Source organism: Hesperophylax consimilis, chromosome 24 (genome assembly GCF_061612785.1).
Source record: "Hesperophylax consimilis isolate HC1 chromosome 24, BYU_Hcon_1.0, whole genome shotgun sequence".
Lineage (NCBI taxonomy): Eukaryota > Metazoa > Arthropoda > Insecta > Trichoptera > Limnephilidae > Hesperophylax > Hesperophylax consimilis.
This window is the reverse complement of record NC_142859.1, coordinates 12260551-12286893: the sequence shown is the minus strand read 5'-3', so window position 1 is coordinate 12286893 and position 26343 is coordinate 12260551. Positions and strand designations below refer to the sequence as shown.

The 26343-nt window shown below is 33.9% G+C and overlaps 1 protein-coding gene across 1 annotated transcript in view; it reads right to left on the bottom strand.

The window, feature by feature from the left end:
• Window positions 1-26343, bottom strand: part of brp (ELKS/RAB6-interacting/CAST family member bruchpilot) — a 195395-nt gene that overhangs the window by 13052 nt on the left and 156000 nt on the right. The gene's annotated exons all lie outside the window — the stretch shown is intronic.

The window sequence follows — 26343 nt, the reverse complement described above, 5'->3', positions numbered from 1 at the left end:
CATTTAAAGGTAAACAGATAAACGGGTGGTTAGTCATCAGCATTTAAGGGTTAACAGATAAACGGGTGGTTAGTCATCAGCATTTAAGGGTTAACAGATAAACGGGTGGTTAGTCATCAGCCTTTGAAGGTTAACGGACAAACGGGCGGTTAGTCATCAGCATCTAATGGTTAACAGACACACAAGTGGTTATTCATCAGCATTTAAAGGTTAACAGGTAAAAGGGTGGATAGTCATCAGCATTTAAGGGTTAACAGATAAACGGGCGGTTTGTTATCAGCATTTAAAGGTAAACAGATAAACGGGTGGTTAGTCATCAGCATTTAAGGGTTAACAGATAAACGGGTGGTTAGTCATCAGCATTTAAGGGTTAACAGATAAACGGGTGGTTAGTCATCAGCATTTAAGGGTTAACGGATACACGGGCGGTTTTTTATCAGCATTTATTTCTTATAATTAAATTATAATATGTAAATGACATCCTCAGCACGGGAGATCCCAGTGAGGATATCATTATATCTATGTGTTAATAAGAAAAGAAGACAATAAATCATTATTATTATTATTATTATTATTTAAAGGTTAACAGATGTACTGGTAAAACAGTACATAATACATAATTGACACAATGTTAACCTTACCTTGCTCCATGAATATCCTTAGATTATTATAAAAAATAATAAATAATCAAATATTCCAAAATTTAAAATATGCTTCTGATCTTAACGTACAGTCTTTTAAATAAATTGTGCACGGAGATAAATGAGTATTGATGATTTATTAAAATCCTATTAAAAAGGGGATTTCAGGACGTTTACTTATAAACTTAGGTATAGTACATTTATAATATATCGGAACAAGTGTTCGTGCACCTGCGTTTGTCCTTATAATATACAAATGATGAAATGCGAAAATATTAGAATATTCATGAACACGTGTTCCGACGTCGCAACTAACAATATGTAATGTGTCGAACAATAATAATGGGACGAACTTGACTTATGACTTATGACCAATGATTCCTGATACCAATGCTTTGTAGTAAAAATGTAAATGAAAAAACAATAAAATTCTCAACTAAAAACATTAAAAAATCTGTTGGTATTCGACAGATGGGTCGGGGTGAGTGAATGGATCTTTACTTGGCTTAGCGATCAGTGATGACACTTGGAAGAATTTTTTATTTGTTTCTTGATCTCTGGAAAACCTTTTGTGCACCAGTGGAAAAAAAATTTTCCCGTCGAAAAACCGTTCATGCCCTGATGGCATTGGAATTTCGCCCTAGATAGAATTTTTCGATGTGCAATTTAAACCTGTTTGCCATGAGAAAGTGCATTTTTTTAAAAACAGAATCACACTCACTTGGAACACTTTAGAGTTTATTTTAGATTTCTCTCAAAAAGGTCTGGTGTTCCAAAGGTTAAAAAAAATTTTAAAAGTCACAGGAGAACAAAATTTTAATGAAATTTTTACTGTAAATTATGCCAGGAATCACTTTCATTATAAGTTAAATAAATAAATAATATAAATCTTTAAACCAATATTTATGTATATAAAGATCTTCATTTGACATGATATCCGTGATTTATCTAAGCCTGCTCGTAATAATCACATGAAATCTTGTATATTGCTGTTAATATGTTAAAGCTACGCTTAGTATCAATTTCCTCGCAAAGTGGAGTGCTTATTACACCAAGTATTATGAAGACGTTGAGAGTAATTCAACTAATTGAAACAGTACTTCAACCGGAATGGATTATCTACCAACATATTCTCATATGCAAAATCAAATCATTACTCATTGTTACTAGTTTTGAATCAAAAACTCTTGTCGTTTATTTACACATCAAATTATACTATGCAGGGTAGCCGCGTAAAGTTCACAAACTTCAGGAGGTGAAATTTGGATTTTTTTTTAGTTCCAAAACTAAGCTTTTAAGGCGATGCCATACGTAGTAATGCAAAATCATGTGTTTTTGGTTTGAAAATTTGGTCGCCTAGAAATGTTTCAGATGCTTTAATTAAATACTGCGAGTAGAATACATCTTGGCCTTTGAAATAATCGAGTATTTTTTTAAATAAGTCTTTTTATAAGCCTAGAAAAAAATAATGTATAGGCCTATGAAAACTGCTTTAAAGTTCAAAATCTCCTACTTACGAACCCATTTTCGGTTATGATTTTATTGTATAATGTGAAAAATTAAGTTATTTATTAAATATTTATGCCTGAACATCCACAAAATAAAATAAAAAGCACTTTTTGGCCATGTTTTTTCATGCATAAATCAAAACAGGCGGATGGTGTTAAGCGGGGATTTAAACCTTATCGCCATCTACGTAAGGGTTGTTATTGATAGCGGCTCAATTTAAAATATTACATTGCCTTAAGCTGGAACCAACAATGCACATAAAAAAAAAATCATTCAAATCGGTTGGGTGGTTTCGGAGATGAGCGTGTTCAAACACAGTGAAGTGTGATTTTCATAGTATATTAAGATATTCAATAAGAAGACATTACAAATGAATGTACGTGTCTGGTACGACTGCAGTTTCCGTAGTTCCAGGCTACGACGATAGCCAGTTTCTGAAAAGAGAGGATATCAGAAGAAGGCGAATGTAATATCAATTAAAAAAACTATTGTGTTGGAAACCATTATTTTTTTGGAAATCCGTTTTTACGAAAAATATACACCCTACTGTACTGAGTATCTTTTCAATGTGCCTAAAGAAAATGTATGCTAAAAATAAAGGCATAAATATTTTATTGAATGAACGACTTTGTACGAATCTCATAAATACTGATGAATAGACGGGATAGGAAAATAATTCATGAGAATGTAAGAAGCACGAAAAACAACTTTTAGAAACATGGCATAACATTTTTATCTAAGACAAACTTCTAAATCCTCAGCATTTAAAGGCTGACCTTCTATATTCCAGGATCATTATATTATTATTTGTTTTCTCTATCTCTCTCTTGCCCCCAGACATTAGCAATAAAAGGACGACGATAGGTATCGTAACCCGGCTTCAATCCCAAAGGATTTCGGAAGGATGTTCGTAAACCCATCTCGAAAACGGAATTTATCCGGGCCTTACGGCGTCTGGTAACACGAATCGAAATAGAACTAGCGGAATAGTAAAAATAAATTTATTATACACTAGCTTTACCCCGCCACGCGGTGCTGTAGCTCAGTCTGTCTGTGCAGATAGTAAAACAATTACGCGTTTTGCGTTTACATCCAACAGATGGCGCTGTTTAAAAAGACAAGTTTTTATCCGTCACAGGTGACATCTATATGTATTTAAAAATGCACACGTATTTGAATACAACGTTATGTCAAAATTTCAAATTAATCAGTGATAAACTTTCAGAGATTTAAGAATTTGAACAAACTAACATTTACATTTTTATTTATATAATGGGATAATTTTTCTTGTCAATATCGTATTGTCAATGTCATATTTTATAACAGCAGTTAAGTTATTTTATAATTTATGTTAATATTTTAATTTCAATAGAATCAGATGTTTTCATGTAAAAATGTTGAATCGAAATAGCGCTACCGCTAAACTAATACATAATATTGTATTTGATGCCAATTGTATTGAAATAATTAATTTGCCAATGAATTAAATTTTGTGAAACTGTAAAGGTATTTTGTAATTTGGTTCGTCTTTAGAAAGAAAAAAGTATTAGATATAAATTTTAGTGACCGAAACACGTTCGGCTTTCAAAAAGATATACAGGGTTTTCCAATAAGAGGTGTTATTTTGAATAGCCCGCTATTTCGGTAGATGTTTCTTTTGAAGCTGTCATTTTTTGACATTTGACAGGTAGAAACTACGCCATTATTAAAAATGGAATGATACACGCTTCAACAAAGCATTGAAATTATTAAAATTCACTTGAGTGAATCAAATGCAAATCATCTTGAGTGATGAGGCCCATTTCCACCTCGGTGGCTTCGTCAACAAGTAAAATTGTTGCATCTGGGGCTCAAAAAACCCAAGATTTATTGTTGAAAAGCCTCTCTATCCTCAAAGTGTGACTGTTTGGTGTGGTTTATGGCCCAGCGGAGTCATTGGACCTTACTTTTTCGAAAATGAGGCTGGAGCAATAGTTACGGTGAATGGATTGCGATATCGAGATATAATTAATGATTTTTCATAGCCGAAATTGGATGGTATTGATTTGGACAACTTTTACTTTCAACAAGACGGCGCTACGTGCCACACAAGCAACGAAACCATTGATCTTTAACGATCGAATATCAAAATAACACCTCCTATTGGAAAACCTGTAGAAGGCGAACAAAAGAAATTTTCACATGAATATTATTAGAAATGTGTGGAAGATTTAATACTGATTTTTCTAATTATGATTTATTTATGTTTCTATTGTGTACAACGTCGTTATGACATAGAAAACGTCTATGTTGGGTAAGACGGCTGTCACCAACGTTGCAGGGCGTGATGTCAACACCGCCGAATTCACGAATAAAAATGAACATGTTGTTTAGGTTGCAAACCGAAATGACACATTTTAATTTTTTTTAAATATTTTATAGTTATAGAAAATTTATTCTCAACATAAAAATACGTAATTTAACTATACTATCGTTATTTTAAGTGAACTCTTACAAGTTTAAGGTTTAGAGGTTTAAAGAGGAAGTAAAGAGGTTTTTTAATTTTAAAAATAATATTCGGTTTTTACAAAAGCAATTTCCCTTTACCTGTCGAATCTTGCACTGAGAAAAATTATTGATATTGAATATTGCTAATTTATTAAGAATCTCTTGAGTTTAATCGTAATCCGGTTAAAAATGGGACTGCAGGCCCGAATGAGTTTATAGGTTCCATCAAAATTTTTTATGGAACCTATAAACTATATCATCAATATCCTAATATTTCGTCAATAGCATTTTCATCAAAATCCTAATACTTCGTCTAACCTTCGCCTTCATAATGTACATCAGTCAATGTACATTATGAAGGCAAATGCAGATGCACGAACACGTGTTCCGATGTGTTAGGAATTTACTCAAAGTTTATCAAGACACGACATGCAATCCCGTTTTTAATCGGATTGCGAATGACTTTTATTAAATCAGCAATACTCATTTTTCTCCGTGTAGACAATTGTTTACGGCGGAGGAGTGGAAGGGGTAGTTGGGAAGTACCTAACTATTCAGATCTGGCCACTAAACCAAATGTGCTGGCAACGTTTTAATTCTAAATGGTGGTATTTCACCCGGGCAGTACTTTTCACTCTTATTTTATATTATACCCTTCTAGAAATCATGAAATCTAACTTACTGAAAAGTTTTTATTAATACGATGTTCTGAACATCAAAGGACAGGTATTATGATTATAATAAATTAATTTGTGTTAAAAATAATTGTTTTATTTCCGCGGCGATTCTGTTTTAATTAAAGTCCTAATTTAATTATATGCTTTGGACAGATCTACATAAAATTAAATTCGCTTTGCATAATCTGCTTGCTCTCCTTCAGCCTTATTAGACGGATTATCCCTAAAAATTAAGTCAGAAATAAAATTATAATATTACTAGCTTTACCCTTTACTGTAGCTCAGTGTGTTTTTTTTTTTTAATTTTTATAGTGAATACCTCACAAGAGTCCCAACTGCTCCCGTCTGGAGCCAGTGAGACTATGGCATCCCCAATTGGGGGATGTTGTGAGGCTGAAGGTAAGTGGGGAAGGGAAAGAGGAAGGTGGGGAAGTACCTGGCTATTCAGATCTAGTCACTAAACACGGCTAAAGCCATTTGGAGCAACGTTTCAATTCTGAATGGTGGTCTTACACCAGGGCGATACTGGTAGTATCTTCCACTCTGGAACGTGCCGCAATTATACTATATATTATTTTAATTAATTAATTGCGAAATAACACAAATTAATCAAATAAAATTTATTTGCGCACGCCGGGTTCGAACCCGCGACCTTCGGAATGGCAGTCCAATGCGTTACCACTGGACTATGCCGGCCGTCTGTTCAGATAGATAAATAATAATGTGCGTATTTCTTTTACGTTCAACAGATGGCACTGTTTTTCTAAAAAACATGTTTGTCCAACAGATGGCACTGTTTTTCTAAAAAAAACATGTTTGTCCAACAGATGGCACTGTTTTTCTAAAAAAAACATGTTTGTCCAACAGATGGCACTGTTTTTATAAAAAAAACATGTTTGTCCAACAGATGGCACTGTTTGTCTAAAAAAACATGTTTGTCCAACAGATGGCACTGTTTGTCTAAAAAAACATGTTTGTCCAACAGATGGCACTGTTTTTCTAAAAAAAACATGTTTGTCCAACAGATGGCACTGTTTTTCTTAAAAAAAACATGTTTTTACGAGCCACAGGTGACATCTATATAATATATGTATATAAAAATACAAGCGTATTGGACATTGTGTCAAAATTTCAAAGCAATCGGTGAAGAAATTTCGGACATTTAAGATTTTGAACAAACGAACACTTAATTAACTAACTAACCATCACGGCATCAGAGGACGGACCGCTAAACAATTCGGTCTTGGCACACACTTCTTGCCTCATTCACATTCATACATAGTCTCATACACACTCTTCTATTATTCTGACTCTTGACATGGCCCGACTCGACTATCTGATTCACTTGATCGTGCCAAGTCTTCCTCGGACGTCCCCGACTTCTGCTACCATTTGCATTCGCCTCATATATTCTCCTTACAATCATTTTTTCGCTCATTCGTTCTATATTATTTATTTATTTTCGGGAAATCGACAGTTTACGTTTAATCAGTTTGTACATAAGTATTATATGGTAAAATAAAAACAATTATGGATTTCCTTCTTGTGACTTTACCTCTACTGAGACAGCATAATATGGAATAAGTAAATTAAATTTGTGAAAAAAATTCACAAAACAATACATTAATAGCCATGGAGAGGTTGTAGATATAAATTAAATCACGATAGAGATATAAACAATAGAGACATAAACATTATTCACAAACCATCAGAGAAATATTCTTTTATGGACCTCTTGTATTTGGTAAGTTCGCAACTGAAAATATCAACCTTGGATAATACGCTATTGTAATTATTGCATAGTCTGTTCAGGCAAGAATTCTGCTTAGAGTTCGTTTTGCTTTGATCAACCCTAAACAGGACACAAGAGCGTGTTGAACGCGCAGGTACATTGAATGGAATCTTGATATGCCCTAACATTTACATTTTTATGTACACGAGTATATATAGATTTCATTCTGTAATACAAAATATTATAATTTCAGTTCATTTTATATTATATAAAATCGATATATTACAGAAGAGTAAATATGAAAAAATAGTATTTTAAACACCATCAGACAATCAAATCATCGATCAATCAAATAGATGAATTTCACCATTTTTCAATTTGAAAGTAGGTACCGCCCCGGGAATCATTTATTGGATAAATAACACCTCTGCCGTGGGTCATCCACTCAAAATAGTCAAAATGTTAAATTTATATTCGATAAATTTGTGCTCCTTCACAAGTTGGTAATTTGTAAGTTAAATTTAAGCCAGTCGGAATTATTCTGTTTTATTTTATATTTCATTGTATTTACAAAGAAAATGACGCAAAATTATTTTTTGAATAGTTATCATTAACTCACAATAATTGCCAAAGTTGCCGTAATATTATAAAATGTCTACTTCTTTCATCGCCTTAACTTTATAACTTGAAACACAAATAAATAAACTAGCATTTACCTATACTAGATATTTGATTAAACAAATATTTTTTAGTTTGGTTAACCCTTTCAGCCCCAGTGTTAATTCAAATGAACACGAACTTTGTGAATTTTTTCACCGTAACTGTAGCGATTTAGAAAAGCCACGTATTCTTAGAGTTTGTAGTCTTTTCTGTAGCGTCTATTTTTTCCGCTCGGTTAAAATCCTTATTCCCGCCACAACAACGATAAATATTTTGACATCTGCTGTTTCATCGAATTTCTGCCGTCATTGATTACTTAATTTAAGGTGAGATATCAATATTTTATACTCGAATTACAAATATTTTAACGCATTAAGACGTGTTCTATAATAATAAAATCAGTTTAATTAACTGATCACAGTCATTTCCCAGAATATTGTAAATGAATTTCAATTTTCATTCAAATTAACACTGGTAGTGACGGACATGTTTTCGACTAGAATGGCGAATTTTCAAAGATTTATTATCTTAGATTATTTCTTTATTTATGAATGAATTTTAGTTAAAATGTTATTTGTTTGTACCTTAGAGATTATCACTACATTGTCAATGTGCATTTTTGACATGAAACAGTTGTTTTTATTACTTTTGTATTATGTTTATTTTACGTAACTATTTAAAAAATACCCTTTGACGCCCAATGTTGATCTAAATTAACATAGAAAAATTTCAAAAAAAAAAAAAAAATTAAATTCCAAAAATTTTCAAATAATTTTCTGAGGTATTATCAAGCATTACATATTTTATATGTGTGGAAACAATAATTCGGGTGTGAAAGGGTTAAGTATTTTGGCTACAAATCAAAATTTACGTTTTGCATGAAAAGGGCCGCGCACTCGTTCTTCTTAATTTTGTTTATTGTGCTTTAAAGTGATTATGTTTAATCTCTTCGTTCTTAGTACGGTCGTACATAATTTTGCAAACATACTTGTGATTTACATTTAAGGAACTTTCCAACCCTTCCTCCTCTTATCATCTCCTTTAGTTTCCCGATTCCTTCAAACAAAAAACATTCCTCTAACTGGAGAGCAACAATCCTGCTCTCTCCGGTATACTCGCTCTTACGTTCGTTTGTCACATAAAACCAAAACTACCCAAATTAGAACAAAAACTAATTCCTTTGTCCATATTAGTAGTCTTTTACGAAAACGCGGAAAACTGCGGATATTAGAAAATGGAACCGGATACACTGTCAACGAAACTCGGAACTGATCGCTTCCGGTTTTCATTATTTCCCTGCGTGAGCACATGGCGCCATCTTGCTGTGCACTGAACAGGCGACCCGATAAAATCATGGTGTGGGCGTGTTCGTGTGATTAAAGTAGGGTCAATTTTCCCTTACTTCTGGTTAATTTCATTTTTTTTTTCAAAAATAGAAGATCTTTCTCGAACAGTTAATAAATATCATCCGACTGTCTGGGGCCTAGGAGCCGAAAGGTCTTAAGTAAGCTCATTATGTCTCTCTTAACATCATCTTCAAAGATGTCACAGGCCCTGAAGAAAATTGTTTCCTGGGTTTTTTTTAATTTTGTGGTAACTCACAGGGCCAACGGGACAATGCCTTCCCACTTTTGATATTTTTGAAGCCAATGGAAGTGGGGTAGGAAATAAGATATAGAAAAGGAAGGTTGAGAAGTAACTCTAAAATGAAAGCCGTTTCATGCAACATTTAGATTCTTAATCGTGGCTTGTTACCAGGGTGATACTACCTTCAGCCTCACAACAGACCCCAATTGGGAAGCCATAGTCTCGCTGGCTCCAGGTCGTTGGGAGCAGTTGGGACTCTTGTGCGGTATTCACATAATATTTTAATACCTTCTGCTGCACAAATCTTACAATTACAATACTCCGTGATTTTTCACTGAGCTAGTTTTATAATAATAAATATTAACCTTCCAGCGGGCGCGCAAAATTTAATTTACTTATCGCTTCCCCCACTCTTACCACTTAGTCGTCAGCATCGAGCTTCGAGCTATGCTAGAGTCAAATCAAATGTCAAACATTTACCGCAAGATATAAATGTTTTTCTCAAAGTGAATTACGGTAGGGCTAAAGAAGGAGTTAGCGCAACACGGCATAATACCCCAAAAACAAATAACAAAAATACTTTTGGCCGTGAAAAATCTTAAATCATATTTTACGGTAGGGCAGTTTAACCGAAAACAGAAGAAGAAAACAGAAGCTTTCCAAAACGCGGTGTTTATCGGTTATGTGCACTGGATAAGAAAAGATCCTCAGCATCAATGAAGTGTTGCCGTTGCCAGTCCATTACATGCAAGAACCATTCTTGAGTTGAGGTGGTTTGTAACAATTAAAGGATGAGAATATTGATTCTCACTAAATAGTTCGATAATATATTTTGTTTTGAAATATTAACATGTTTAGAGTGTTGCTTCGTTTTTTTTTTAAGAAAGTCAAATAATTACTGCCTATTATCATTTTTCATCCTTAAAAAAATTCCCTAACATTTGTGTAAGAAAACAACACTTACATGGAGAAAACTCGATGACGTAAAATTTACGACAAGCGCCCGCTCAAGGGAAATTTCTCAACGCCCCCGCTGGAAGGTTAAATAAATGTAAAATTAGTATATTATATTATTGGCATGCTGAAAGATCTTATGTGAATTAGCGATATCAGCATGCGTTTAAATTTGAAATTGGTGTAGGTTGCATTTCTAGGGATAATATTGTGTTCAGTGTTGCGGGGCGATATGAAAGGAAATGTTGACAGAGGCGGGTAGTTCCGGTCTCGGGACGGCCGGAAGTACTCCGGACGCCATTGTGGACGTTGTGCTGCTGCCAATGGGGAAAGCTAGGAGAGAGAATTTCCAAGATTTTCCCAACACAAAAGTGTAAATCCTTAATGTAATCATGAGAAAACGTTTTGTTTAGTATAATATTAGACGGTTATTTAAATGTGCTCATCGCTTTATAGAATCGGATATTTTCGTTCAAAATGATGATGTTTTGTTGACTATAATATTAGACGGTTATTTAATTGTGCTCATCGCTTTATAGAATCGGATATTTTCGTTCAAAATGATGATGTTTTGTTGACTATAATATTAGACGGTTATTTAATTGTGCTCATCGCTTTATAGAATTGGATGTTTTTGTTCAAAATAGTGATTTTTTGCTGTCTATTTATATTTTGATCATTTAAAACATTTAATTTCTTCGATTTTTTTTAAGAAAGACATTTTTCCCGGGTTGCAAATAACCTGACAAAATATGAAAAATTCAATTTTTTTATGTGAAACAGCACTTGAGTCCCAACCATTTGGAGCCAGTGAGACTATGGCATCCCCAATTGGGGTATATTGTGAGCCTGAAGGTTGGGAAGTAGAAGAAGATGAGGATATATTGTAACGTCATTGGTTTCCACTAAATCAACAGAGTAGATGACCTGTGTTTGTTGTAATTTATTCTTAATTTGATTGTGATTAATCCATAGATTCCTTGAAAGTAACTACCAGGTAGATTGGTAGGTAGGTACTTCTCTTTAATAAAAGTGTCAAGAAGAAAAGTCCCAAGAGAAAAGATAAACTGTACTCGTACTTTACATATTTTTATCTCATTTGCAGGCGCGTTATCACATGGGACACCCACTGCGGCCAAATAAATACAAAGGAATAAAAAGGAGCCCGCTTTAGAAATGCGGTGAAAGTGGGCGGCTTTAGTTTGAGTGCTATCAGCGTGGCCCGGGAATATTTTTATATACCTTACAAGGAATATAAAATAGTTGGACAGATTGGGGATAGGAATACATCAGAAAACCACGTCCGTTTTGTGTGGTTTATTGTTGATGACATGTGAATTTACATATGTATATACATTATTTCAATGTAGAGGGCGCGCTAGTGCCTTCAAAATCTTTATGTATTTATAAGTTTATTGTGAAAAACAGAAAAATCTAAATACATTTCACAAAATTTACAATCACAAGGGAAAGTGGAATTCATCAGAAAACCACACCAGTTTTGCGTGGTTTATTGTTGTAGGCACGCGAAATGTCTTCAATGTCAGGTTAATATATTGTTGGGTAGTAAGAGCTTCATAGATGCACGCACAGATGGCAGTGCATGTCAGATGGCAGTGGAAGTCCGCAAGATGGAACCAGTGGCCAGTAGTCGCCAGGGCCAGTAGGAAGGCTCCCAGAGAAACTTACTGTTTCAGATTCCAATTAGCCAGCTTCTAGTTAGGTCGACTATCGAGTCACCTTTATAATACGCGGAGTAATAATAAATCCCTGATTAATCTAAAAGAACCTATTATTGATAAACTCCTTCCAAGACGAGTTGGAGACCTGTCTGTACGAACACAACATATATCTATAGAGTTTACTTTCTGTGAAGATTGATGGAAGACGTGGTAAAGGAATAAACTTCACCTCGTAGAATCAGTGTTGTCCACCTAGCCCGGGAAACATTTCTGTCGGATATAGAAATATTCCAACAATAGTTAGACAGATTCAGGAGTAGAAGATATCAGAAAACCACAACACTATTGTATGCTTTATTGTTGTAGGCATGTAGAACTTAGTTGTCCAGGCATAGATACCTACGTGAAAGTAGTCAATAACTTGGTTATTTCCAAGGATTGACGAAACCTACCTGAATGTAAGTGTGTAGTTCAAAAGGTTAGCAGAGCGAAGATTGACCTGATGATAGACAACTTCCTATAAGAGTGTAGTTTTTCATGGGATTCACTAAATAGGGTCGACTTAATGCAAGTTTTGTCAGTGAGGTTAATCGCAATTATAGAATAGTTGCAATATTAGCAGCCGTAAATGTTTGCGAAACTCAGGTAGAGTCAACCAGGGTATTTACCCAAGTGGGTTATAAATAACTTTACGTTGTGTGTAACGCGGTGTTACAACTAAACGTAATAATGATAACCTAGGGAATATGTAGTTTGAGGAAGTAACGTTTGAAATTGTACTCATTCCAATTGCTGGTAAATAGTAATTGAAATTGTAATAGATGTACTTACTTGTAAGTAATAAATGTAAATATCAAGTTGTTCGTCTACTGCATGGTCAATATAACTATAGCCAGGTGGAAAGGTTTTAAAGTACAGTTAAATGTAAAATAAAATTCAAATTTATTTTCAAACTTTATCAGGCTTGATTCATATAGGGTTTGATGATTGATATTTTTTATTGAAAGGAACAGCAAACGATTTTCTGGGGTTAGAATGATTTGATGTGACAATTGAGTATTATTAGATTAATCTTTGACAAATAAGATAACATTAATACATCACAATGAATCGTAATAGAAAAAAAAAACACATAAAATATAAAAGATAACTAATGGAATGGGAATTGATTCCAGTTCCTCTGTCTTACAAGTACTTACTAATATGTCTTATTATTTCTGAACGAAAACCAATTTATTTTTGAAAACCTTTAATTTTAATTTCGATGATGCTGTCAATTTTTACGACATGCGTAAATTTCTGATTTTCCCGTGGTCCTTATTTACTTGTTTTCGATTAATTCGTTTGTTCTATCACGTTTAGTATTTTACCAACACCGATGTTCTAGAGATTCCCTCGAATTAATTCTATTTTTGTGTCAATTACTATACTGCTTGCTTCAGATGTCTTATAGTGTTGGCTAACGGATGTATTATTTTAATGAAAAATGTTATTTTTAATTGTCAAGTCTCTGACAGCCCTGAATTGTTGAAACTACTTTGCCATACACTCCGGTCATAGTGGCCAAATGGAGATAAATTTGATTGTAACAATAAACTCACTACTATTGGCGCTATTATAATATTTTGCTAGATTATATCTGTTGGCAAGTCACCTTTTCTATATATTTTATCCTGTTTAAATGAAGTGTTTTATATTATTGTAGCATTCTATGCCTTAAGAAAATTTCAGCTGTATCACATTCAATGTCGTTTTGTATACATATTGTTGTGTTCTTAAATGTAATACTAATATTCGCTTATGTCCCACTGTGTACTTATAATCTCATGTATCACATTATTGTAAAAGCCTTGTATATTAATAAATAAATAAATATATACAACCAGATTAATTCAATTAATTGGCAGAAATACCGAAACATTTCAATATACCCGAATAAATCCAAAAAAATATATAATTAATCTATTTGAAGAGAAGTAGGACACTTTTAGATCTATAAATAATGCCGAAATCATTTTTTAGGCGATAAAATATCGCTATCACCGTGTTTTTGACATCTAATCCGTATTGCCGATTGTAAAAATGTTTCCGGAGCAGATAATTTTATTTTGCATATCACAAACTCCTCCGTGTCGACTGCGTTGCCAACTGAGAAAAGTATTGTCACAAATAATACCGCAGCGCAAACGAAATTTTAGCATTGTGTTTAGTTCGCACTGTAGATAATAGAGGCAATGGAGATATGCCATGAAACATTAATTACGCTTACTCATTCGCTTTGCATTCTTTCAGAAGATCCACAAATTTCTTTTATAGCTCTCCTTGTACATTTATAAATAAATTATTCATTGTACTGTAATTAAATTACAGATGTGATGTTGAATATAAAATACATCAATCCTAGAGTCCAATTCAAGGGTTGAAACGTAAATAGCACATCCCGGAATTCGTGAACGCTTTATTTCAGGCACAAGTTCCAGCGGGGTGGAGGGTGGCATGGGGTGCTGGGAGCGAGTAAGAGCGTTGGGGGAGGGTGTAATCGATCGTTAGGGGATGAAGGCTTTGACCTCAACTATTTCAGTAGCGTAAAACCTTCGCCGGGCTAGTAGCGCACAGTAGTTTCCGGCTAGGAATTCCACCGGTTATTTCAGATTTAACTAGCGCAATGTACGGCTTTATTTTGTGGCAATTATCTGCTTATTGAATTATTTCGTTCTGCCTTTTACAGTAACAATGTTATGTGAACCATATTGACTACAACTTCCGACCTAATTTGTAAACTTCAGAGCATTTTGATGGCTTAAATTATATTGTACCTCTGAGAACTGGTATTTCGAGATAAACGAAGTAAAAATAATTGTTTCGTTCCGCCTTTTAATAAATGTAAATTAAACGAACCATGTTGCCTATAATTTAGTCTTATTTTTTAAACTTCTGAGCACTTTTATATATCGATAAGTCAAGATGAACAATGAACGAATTTCGTAAAATTTAAAAGAAAAAATAATTTTACATCATAAATAAAATACCAACTGCCAAGAGCCAGTGGGACGATGGCATCCCAAATTAAAGTACGTTATGAGGCTTAAGGGGGTGGTGAAGGAATGGGTAAAAGGAAGAGGAATGTTATGAAGCAGGTAGGAACTTAGTTATTCAGATGTAGTCATCAAATACGGCTAAAGACATTCTATTTTTTCAATTTTTTTTTTCAAGAATAAAATCTTCTATGAAAAAACACAAATTTAAATATTTCCCAGTGAGATTAAAAACACCATGGAGATAAAAAAGTTTAAAAACGACATCAAAATATGGCTTACTAAACATGAAGATGAAATCATTAAAATTATGACGACGGGGCTAAGCTCAATTGTTTTTGTTATCCAGTAATTGACGGCTACACCAAAACTAAATGCAGAAAACCTCTTGAAATATAATAACTCTTAGAGGATTGGAGCTGGCAACACAATATCGCATGTATATACATAAGGCATAATATTCGATTTGGGAGGCGGTTGTGGGTACCGCCATATTGGACAACCGACACCTATGCCATAGACATAGACCATTGGATTTTTTCCAGCGATTCGCTACGCTTAGTGACTTAGCAGGGGTGCCCGAGTTCATGGAATGAGGTTTGACCAGGTGTTGGCGTCAGATTCATCTGTTCACCAGCTGCGTAGCAGGCCGGATCAGAAGAGACTGTTTAAGGTAGTCGTTCTGGTCTCCGAGGAGATTTTGGTAGTATCTGGTCGGCCGAGAGAGTCCTCTTCGGAACTTTGCCTTGCACCGCACTTTTTTCCTTCCCACAGCTTACCAACTTCCTTTCCTAAAAAGTTCCACCACACAGCATTCCCAAATATGACAATGGTCTTGGGGGAAATTGTTTTCCTCAGGGCCTACTTGTGTAGAGCTAATGTAGAAAAAGCACACACTTCACTACAATCTTCGTTTACACATTTGCCCTGATGATGGACACTGTAAAGTTGTCCAAAACATTGTCTAAATAAGGAAGTAGCGCAACACGGCATAATACCCCAAAAATAAATTCGTAAAAGCTTTACGAAATTAAGTAACAGTCAATTGTTTATTAATTCAATCAACTTTCTAGTCTGTCAAAACAAACAAATTATTAACTTATTTATTTCACGCCTATTAAGGCTTTTACATATATATAAAAAATATTTACGAAATTATACACGAAAATAGTGCAGGAAACGACAATTTAAAACAATTGCAGAAAAATAAATATAAAGTCAAAATAAAGTCAAAATATTAGGTATTAAAGTCAAAATATTAGAACTTGATCTACACAGCATGCAGGCACAAAACATAAAAAATCCAAAATATTTTTTTCTGTTTCAGTTGACTAAATTATTGTGTTAGTCAAATTAAATACCTTTATTAAAATATTCCACTACTTGATGAAAAAAACTTCAATAGGGTATGCTTATATATTGAAATTGATGTACTAAATATATCAACAACATCGTAGTATTTGTTTCCTAGCTGTTGAATCCGTCGCATAAGAGTGTGATATTGGGACGTTGATATAGAATTGCTACAATAATATGGTAGGTACTGTCTAATTATCTAACCAACGCAATCTCTTACCTTCGTTATCATATTTTAACGTTGTATCTAAGGCTTTAATTTAATAAACCATTAATAACTTTGTATCCACACACAATCGACTTGCAGCGAGTCACCCACAATGACACGGTAAACTTGGATGTTACCACCGCGGTTCAATTAATATTTGTGTAAGTTTAATTATTTGTTCAATTAACTGGTAGAAAGTTCACAGTAGGAACAAGTAACAAGCGGAGCCTGGGGCAGGTCTGCACTCAATTAGTCGCTAGTTCAAAGTTCATTAATTACAGAAGTGTGGACGGTAATTCCTGGAAGTTGATGAAAGTAGGGACACTCGTTCTCTGAAACTGGAACGCATCCAGATCTTAATAGTCACGCTGCAACTCTGGGTTCACTAACTGTATTTACTGGAGAAGTTTGCTGTTGAACATTTTTAGCTATTTTTATATACCAAAAACCAGTATGGCTTTTTTTAAAATTTAAACTCAACTGCTAGGTGTTTTTTGAATTTTAAAGGTGAATTATGGTTTTAAACTCATTTTATATTAAATTGCAAACAAAAGTAAGCTTGAATAGTTCTGATCTTCAAAAATTTACCAAAAATATCAGTATCATAGAATAAAGTGAAACTAATATGATTTAAGATTTTCACAGCCAAAATTATTTTTGCTATTTGTTTTTGGGGTGTTATGCCGTGTTGCGCTAACTCCTTCTTTAGCCAACGTTTCGGACAGCATTGCAGTGTACATCATCAGGGCAGATGTGTTATTTGAGGTTGTGTTAAATGTGGGCTTATGTATGAGGTTGTGATACCGTGTTGCCAGCTCCAACCCTCTGAGCTAACATTAACGTATGATTTTTTTTTATTTAAAGTGGTTTTCTTCGTTTAGCTCTGGTGTAGCCGTCAATTACCGGATACCAAGAACTATTGAGCTTAGCTCCATCGTAACAAAAAAAAATTGAAACTAGAATTAATAAAATTTAACATCGATATTTTTCAGATTTACTGCCCGAATTTAAAAGTGGCATCATGTCAATAATATCATAAACTGTCCAATGCGCTTAACAAGGACACATATCATCGGTGATCACCTTAAAATATCTGTAAATTGTTTCATCACAAAATGAATGAAATCAAACATCGTAATTTTTTTTGTTTCACTGCCAAAATTCAAAAGTGGCAAATCATGTCAATAATATTATAAACTGTTCAATGCGCTTTACAATGAAACATAGCATAGGTAACCTTGAAATATTTAATATCTGTTAATTGTTTCATATAATCAATGTCAAGTTATTTTACTATACTATTAAATACATAATTAAATAAACAAACTTATTTATATTATACTATGGAGTTATGCAGTAAGGATGTGAATTTTATTGTACCTGTGTGCATTAGGAGGAAATAATTGTGTAAAGAATAGAAAAAATCTTCTTTTAAATATTTGTTTCACTTGATTGTGTAATGTATTCCGCGAGCATCCTTAACTTATTCTACCATTCACTTCTTACATTCTTCTCTTCGTTCATCACATACGCCACATTTTACCTCACGTGGGTATTTGATTCATTTGATCGGGTCATGTCTGTCTCGGTCGTACCCAACTTGTTCTACCATTCACTACTGTATACCATATTTTTACCGTATTTGAGTAGGTAATCGGTTCAGTGGTTTTTGTACGGACATTGAATTTTATTTATACAGATAAAAAAGTTGACAATACCTATCTCTGTTTCAGTCACTGGCAGTGTATAGTCGCAGGCGTTATTTTCGATATACAACACTTTATATATTTACTAAAAAATGACTTTAAAAACACTGTAGCATGACAGAAAACAACTGCTCTTAATGTAATATCCTAGAGTTTCAATGCGAATGACCATTTTTTTCGTAGATATCGCACAAATAATGACGTGTATCACAATACTCAATAATCTGTAAAATAATAAGACGATTTTTTTAAATACACTGGACAGACAAAGTAACGTTATTAAACTATTTTATTGTGATTACCGCACACGATTCCCAACTGCCCTTGCCCCGTTTGGATAAAGTGAGATGATGGAATTCCCTATTGGGGAATTTTATGTGGCTGAAGGTAAATTTGATTCGTTCCTCGGTAATAGACAGACGAGTATAATGTTTATTTATTTTGTAAGAAACAAACAGCTTTTATATAATATACAATGATAGATATAAATATAAATATAAAAATATTATGTTAAAGGGCATTGGAAAATAAAGTTTTAGTATCTTAAAATTAATTTGGTGTTAAAGAAAGGGGAGAGGAAGAGGAAAATAGGAAGAGGATTGGATAGGAGATGCTGCCGATACATTCCATACTCTCATATTAATAATCGATCGTACGCATTACTTCATATCGATATTTCTTTAGGTTATAACCAAAAATGTCAAAGCTGTAAAATTTTGTATTATATTGCGCACATATACGAGGAATTGGGGATTTTTTTCGAATGTTTGTTCTACACAAGGGTAGATAAAATAAATCAGATTGTCGGGTTGATCTAGACGGAATATGAAGATTTATTAAATTGGTAAGTTCTGGTGAGTCCAGACAATTATGTAAGATTTTAAATAATAAGATTTGATCAAAAATTAGACGTCGTGTTTGGAGGGAGTTAAAATTATGAAATTTAATGGATTCGGTATAATTTGAGAAGTGTAAGTTTATTTTATAATGAGTTATGTGTTTAAATTTTTTTTTAATTCTTTCTATTCTTTCGATATGGGCTTGGTATAAAGGAGTCCAGATCGGTGTACAGTGTTCCAGGTGCGGGCGAATATATGAGGTGTAAAGGGAATATAGAGTGTTTATGTTGTGGAAGGGTTTTGCTATGCGAATTATAAATCCCAGCATTTTATTGGCTTTGTTAATGATGTCATCAATGTGTTCGATAAAGTTTATTTTAACATCCAGTGTTACCCCAAGGTCCCTGATATATTTTACTTCATTGATGTGTGTGCCGTTTAGTGTGTATACAAAGGATATTTTATTTTTATTACGTGTAAATGTTAATTTATTGCATTTTGCGATGTTAATAACAAGTTTGTTTAATTCGCAATAGACAAAGAGACGATTGAGGTCCTGTATAATCCGATAAGAAGAGTATAAACAAATATAAATGAAAATTCAGCCATTTCGTTTATGCAAATAGTTATTTACACACTGAAATACTATATAATCAATGTATATTATAAACGTATGTGTACAATGTGAAAACCGCTAAAACTCAGAAACGAGTTCCGGTACGATCAAGGTAATTATATGGTGTGGTAGCCTTATATCCTCCATCAATGTAGAAGGTTCTCATTTTTACCTGAAGGGCGTGCTTTTGAAGATATAATGTTTGGAAGTTTCGCCCTCTAGAAAATTCTATAAGAGTCCAGGAACATTCGAGAGTATTTGAGAGCATTCAAAACATCCCGGAACATTCTGAAATGTTTTGGAATGTTAGGAATAGTCTGGAAAGTTCGGGAACATCACGGAAAATCCCAGATCAAAATGAACTAAAAACGGAATTACAGGCTGTTTCCTGATAAACTTTTAGTAAATTCGTAATCTTGACGTGTTGTCTTTGGTATCTGTAAATAGTATAAAACAAAGTCACTACCTCGTCTGTCTGTTTGTGCGCTTAAATCTTCTAAACTATGCAACGGAGTTTGGTAGGGTTTTCACTATTCACTATACATGGATATTATATTTATTGAAAGTAGAGAAAAGTCTAGCGACGCCGGGTACACGCCAGCTAGTAGTTAAAAATGTTCCTAGTTACATTTCTGTCACTAATAAAACAGCTTGACAATTCAACCGATAATGTGCTTGAATATAACTCAAAACCAACTAATTGGACACTTATTTTCGAAGCGTAATTGTATCCGCTGTTGCCCGAAAAAAATCATTAAAAAGAAGCGAGTATTTTCGGTAGCGAAAATAATTGCAGACATATCCGCAATGATCAAATTCACCCCTGATTCACAAGTTGCCCCATATAACAGTACTAATGTTATTTGGTTTAATCTTGTAAATGTTGATAGATTAACATTCAAATACCGGACAATGAATAATCGTCTACTCCAGAAATTCACTTGAAAGATTAAAACATTATTTCGAAATAATTGATTTAATTTTCGCAATATTCACACTTTTCATTTTCACACCATTTGCACTAAAAATAAAAATACAGGGATTCTCAACAGTTTTATGGCCGGGGGCAGGTTCGAGATTTGACCGTATGTAACGTATGTACCAAAAAATCCAGAATTTTGATTCAATGAAAATTAATACTATACCTAGCAGTAAAATCAACATGTATTATTATTAGCATATTATTATTATCGTTAATATTAGCAAATGTATGTATGTTGAAGTTGAAAGATATTTATTATTATTTATGTGGAACAATATTGAAAATATTATATTTATGGCGCAGATACATGAAAAATCACGCAATCTTTAATGAAGCTGAAAGAATTTATAAAATATTTTCTTCAGGATCGCCGATCAGAAATTTACCTTTCGAATAAACGACATTATTAAACGTGATTCAGATTTAGAACTGTAAAAAACTTTGACAAAAGAAGTTACACAAATTTCAAAAATATAGAATTATTATTTAATAAAATAATGTTGGTACCACAGACATATGAATATATAGACTAGAAATTAAAGGTGAGGGGTAAAATCAACTGTTGAAGAACGAAGGGGGTAAAGCTGACTGTGATTCGTCAATAAATCAATCTGACAGTATATAGGCATCTCGCATTATAATATCACCATTTAGTTCTTAAAAGTAAAATCTGCTTTTGAATGAATAGACATTTTTACATGGGAGCGCAAATTACTCGCCACGTTATGAACAAATTTGCGAAGTCCAAATTCGGCAAAAAAAAAATTCTTCTATTTTCAGAGTCGAATATTTTGTTTACGTATTTAGTTAAGACACTTTTATAAGTGGTCATAATTTACTTCCCAGTAACAACGATGCGCACACTTGAGAATCGCTACATTCGACCAATGTTGGCTCGATGTGATAGTATATGTTTCTACAACTAATTCATATTATACGACGTGAATAAGCTTAAAATGATGCTTACATATGGAATGTTATACGACAATTGGGTTTATTCTCTTTTTCACATCTATTTTTACAAGTTTTCATATCACAAGCCACTATTTTGCCGTGTTATTTCATTAAATGCCTCGACCATAGCTCGACGCTAGTTCGAACAAGAATGATGACGTCACATTCTCAAGATTCACGGGAAGCCATACGCGAGCCCAGCCGGCTCCAATGGAACCGGTATGGGGAGTGGGGAATAATAAGCTTTTAATCACTTAGGGCAGGTCTACTAATATTCATATGTCTATGGTTGGTACCTACTTTGTCGCTTGGTTCCAACAATCAGTTACAATTTTGACAAATAAAATTTCATTAATTCTGCATAATTTTACGCATTACATAACGTAGGAATATTGTATATCACGGACATCATCACAGACAACTGAAATTAATAGTTTATATTAACATCAAAACACAAAATGATTTTAAAAATATTACATTTTAATTAAATACTTGTGAGCTTTGATAATGCATTTCATAAACAATTTTCTATACTAAATATGTCGAAAAGAAGGGGTTACATCATATGTGTGAAGGTTCCTGGCTGTCTGTTTGACAGACTGCAGTAGTCCCGTAACTCGTATACCCACAGTACACGCCAAAGAGACCATTTACTTGGTTTTCCCTGACAAAACTGCTGTATTTGAGGGTAGTGTAGAGCAATTTCTCATTAAAACTTTGGAATGAAAAATCACATTCTATTCAAATATCGACACCGTTGCAGTGCTTCAAGAAGCTGTGCAACGAACATTGAGATATATAGATAGAGCCAGCATCGGCATTAGAATTATGGGCCACTAACATCGGTTCATTGTCCGCTTGGAGATACCACGGGCTTCAGTCGGTTACAAACGCTCGCCGGGCGCAGGTGATAACTTCAAAATGCCGACATTCATGCTGAGATACTGTACAAGTCGTACTGGAAAATATAGGGAAAGAAATGGTTTAACCTTTCATCGGTAAAAGGGGTTTAACCGCACTCAGTAGGCGTGTAAATTACCTTTTTAATATTAAAAAAAACTCTAGGAGCGCTTGAAGTTGGCGCGCCGGTAACCCAAATGTTCCGGGCGGTGTCGCTGCTGGCGACCACCGACTCCGTTCGTTAAGTTCTTTCGCGGTCGGAAGGATTCGGGCGACATCGACAGCCGCCACACCCGCATTTAAATACCTCAATAGCAAGGAATGGTTGCTGACTGCACAGTCAACCGCACAACATCATAATTGATAGAAATATAAAATGGAAGGGATACCTTCTTGTGTTTGTGATTATATTATTTTATTTTATTTTATTTTTGGTTATTTGATTAAATTTTAATTTTATGTTAATTTCATTTTAATGATTTATCACATATATATTGTATTAGAGGCAATGTTTAAAACCAGCATAATCCCGGAATGTATAGCTGAGCAATGACCGTTTTGTCAATAAAATCAATATTATAAAAAAGTAACATATGGAAAAATGTGACAAAATATTGTCAAATAAATGTCTATTATAATTATTCTCATCATTTCAATTTTGTGATCATTACGAAGCAATTGTAGAGACTTGAATCAGTGTTTAGATAACTAAATATTTTTTTATTGAATTTCTTTTTGAAAATAGAAAATACTAAGATATTAAACAGAAAAAAATGGCTTTAGATCTCCAATTTTAAGTAAGCTTATATTTTCTATCAACAAGCATTTCCAAAAGCGTTCATCCTAAGAGTTTCAGTACAAGCATTAAAATCTTTATGTAAGAAAATAATTGGGTTGAGGACCACTGATATAAACGATTGAGTCAGTAGTCGCCTCTCGGCACCCGACTTAAAGTCTATTTGTTTTAGTACGTACTCGTTAAGTAGTTACTCTGAGTAAGCAGCACAACACAAGGGTTGGAAATTACCAACCCCCTTTATTTGTTTCCAAACCCCCTTATTACGTTTCCTAACCCCCTTTATACGTTTCCCAACTCCCTTTCCCACACTTGCAATAAAGGTTGGAGCTAAAATTAAAGCACTAACAACTAGGGCTACACGGGAGATAGGCAGTTGTGTTTGGGTCCTTATTAACACTCGGGAATTATTTATCTGACAGATAGTCTTTATTTCTGTCGTCAGGACATATGCGACACTTAAAATAACATACGTTATTGGTATTTCGCGTGTTAAAAAAACAGGGTGATACTTTATCATCGTCAAATGCCATATTTATAGATTTACTAAATTTGCTACTCGACTTCGAATGTCATTTGGTTTCTGGCTCAGGTCACTGTAAAAGTGTATAAATCCTAATTATCATTAATCGAAATAATTTAGTAAAATTCCAAAATGTTTATCCAACCAAACTTTAAATGATTTAGCTTGACGTTTTTACCTAGCTTAATTCTACTTTTTAACAAATTCCTCTAATCAAACAGTTTTAACATTATATTTTCAGAAATAGTTGCTTTGACCTAGAAATTGCAGATTGAAAAAGTTCTGTGGACTTTATGATACAAGAGCTCACAGTTATACCTTTTTCGTTACTTCACATATTTTTAATATTAGTATTAATGTATTTTCTAGCTTTAGGTAATATTCATAAAAATTGCTCTATTAACAAAGAGCATTAAAATGGCTATCTTTGCCACGGAGAAAAATATATTTAAACCCCCGCGTACCCAATTTCTACCGATTTATAACAAGTTTCTCGCTAAATTTCAGTAACTTCCCAACCATCCTCTTCCACACATACTTCTCTCCTCACTTCCATAAGCCCTTGTTATATGACTCTTGTTCGGCATAAAAAAGAAAACATGTAATAGGCGTGAAAAAATTCACAGTGTATATTTAAATGCACCTAAAGCATTTGTCGAGAGATTCGTGTTTTATTAAATATTTTCACCATTTTCGCTTCATTATTATCGTTTTTTTAATATTAGCGCGCTCCCTCTAACATTCGTATTTACATATCTCCCTTTCAAACCATCTTTGAACGCTTACTACGTGGATAAGAACATATTTAATAAATCAGCAATACTCATTTTTCTCCATGATGGAGACTGAAATAGCTATGTTAAAATGGTTTTCAGAAAAAAAGGAAGTAGTTGCGCGTGAGGTTTTAAAATTGAATAGCCTTAAAATGTGTACCCTTCACCCCCCCTTTGCCCCTTGTCCCCTTTCCTTGACCCGGGCCCAAAGACAAGGAGTATTGTTATCGTTGCATCTTACCACGAACATTCGTGTCATCTTGAGTACCCGCAAATGTTGAACTCGGCTGTGATTGTTTGGAGCACACATCGTATAGTGAAACGTTTTATCCGCCGCAGTGAATGTCACTGTTTTTGTTTGGTGTTAAGTGAGCGAATGTTAAAAGGGAATTGCAAGCTGATAAGTGAAAAGAAACCAGCGGCTAAGGAGAACGAGACCAGGGTAAGTCTTTGGCCTTTCCCACTCATTTTCCTCTTGCAAAACACTAAGGCAAAATTCAATTCGTTTTTGTTTGTCTTAGTCTTTATCGCACCACCGCATCCAACCCCGTACAATTGCGAACGAAGGATTTTGCGCACCACCAGAAAGTTTAATCTTTGTCCTTGCAATGTGTCAGAGCATATTAAAAAAAAGATTTCATACTTAAAATTAATATTAAAAAGGCTTGACTCCTCGATACAGGTGTAGTCGGATCCTACTATACAAGAAATAAAATATGAAATACATTATTTTCATTATTGAAGAACGTTTATTACGTACTGCCCCGTAAAGGCATCGGAATATTTTTTTATAGGTAATGGTTTTGGTTTAAAATGCCTATTTCTGAGTCATTTTCTCCCACATAAACTGTGGCCCACGCGAATCGAGATAAGCATTAGGATGTGTGAATACATACTTCCCATGGACGCTAAAGATCTAAAAGGTCTAAGATCTTATCAAAAACAGTTAAAACTTTAATAAACAAGGCCAAATAAAACAAATGCTGTTTCATTACTTCTACCGAGATTTTTCCATCTCAACAAAATCTCGCAAACTCTGAAGACGTTGCAATTACAAAGTTCCACGAGAATAATTCCATTCCACAGAAACCGGGACACGATTCGAACATGGGAAAAGATAAAGTTTTTGTGGAAATTTTTGCTGAAGATATTTTATTTTGAGACCTTTTATGGTTATAATTTATCTAGTGTTTATTTGCCATAACCACTCGAGCGATTGTTTAAATACTATGCCAAGTTTGCAAAAACGTTTTGTGTGATTTATAGAACCTAAAAATATGGGAAAAACTGTGAAAACTAGGTGGATTCACTGACTTAAAATAGCATTAAGCAGTTTATGTTTCAATATCAATATTTTGAGGAATGGTTTTAATTAAATAATATGGTAAATGTATATTTATATGACACCAATCGCTTGATTATATTAGCAAACCAAGATAAAGTATCCTAGCATTGTATGTCATCTAAATCTGAATATCCATGTACTCCCCCAAACTTTCTCTACCCCATATCCTTAATTTTCCGCCTCACAACATACCCCAATTGGGGATGCCTTAGTCTCACTGGCTTCAAACGGTTGGGAGCAGTTGGGACTCTTGTGTGGTATTCTATGTAGATTTTGTATGTGGATTTTATGTAATTTTTTATTTAGTTTTTCTTACCTACGACTCAGATTGGGCGAGAAAATGATTAAAGATGTTAAAAATATTTTGTTTTCATGTTATCT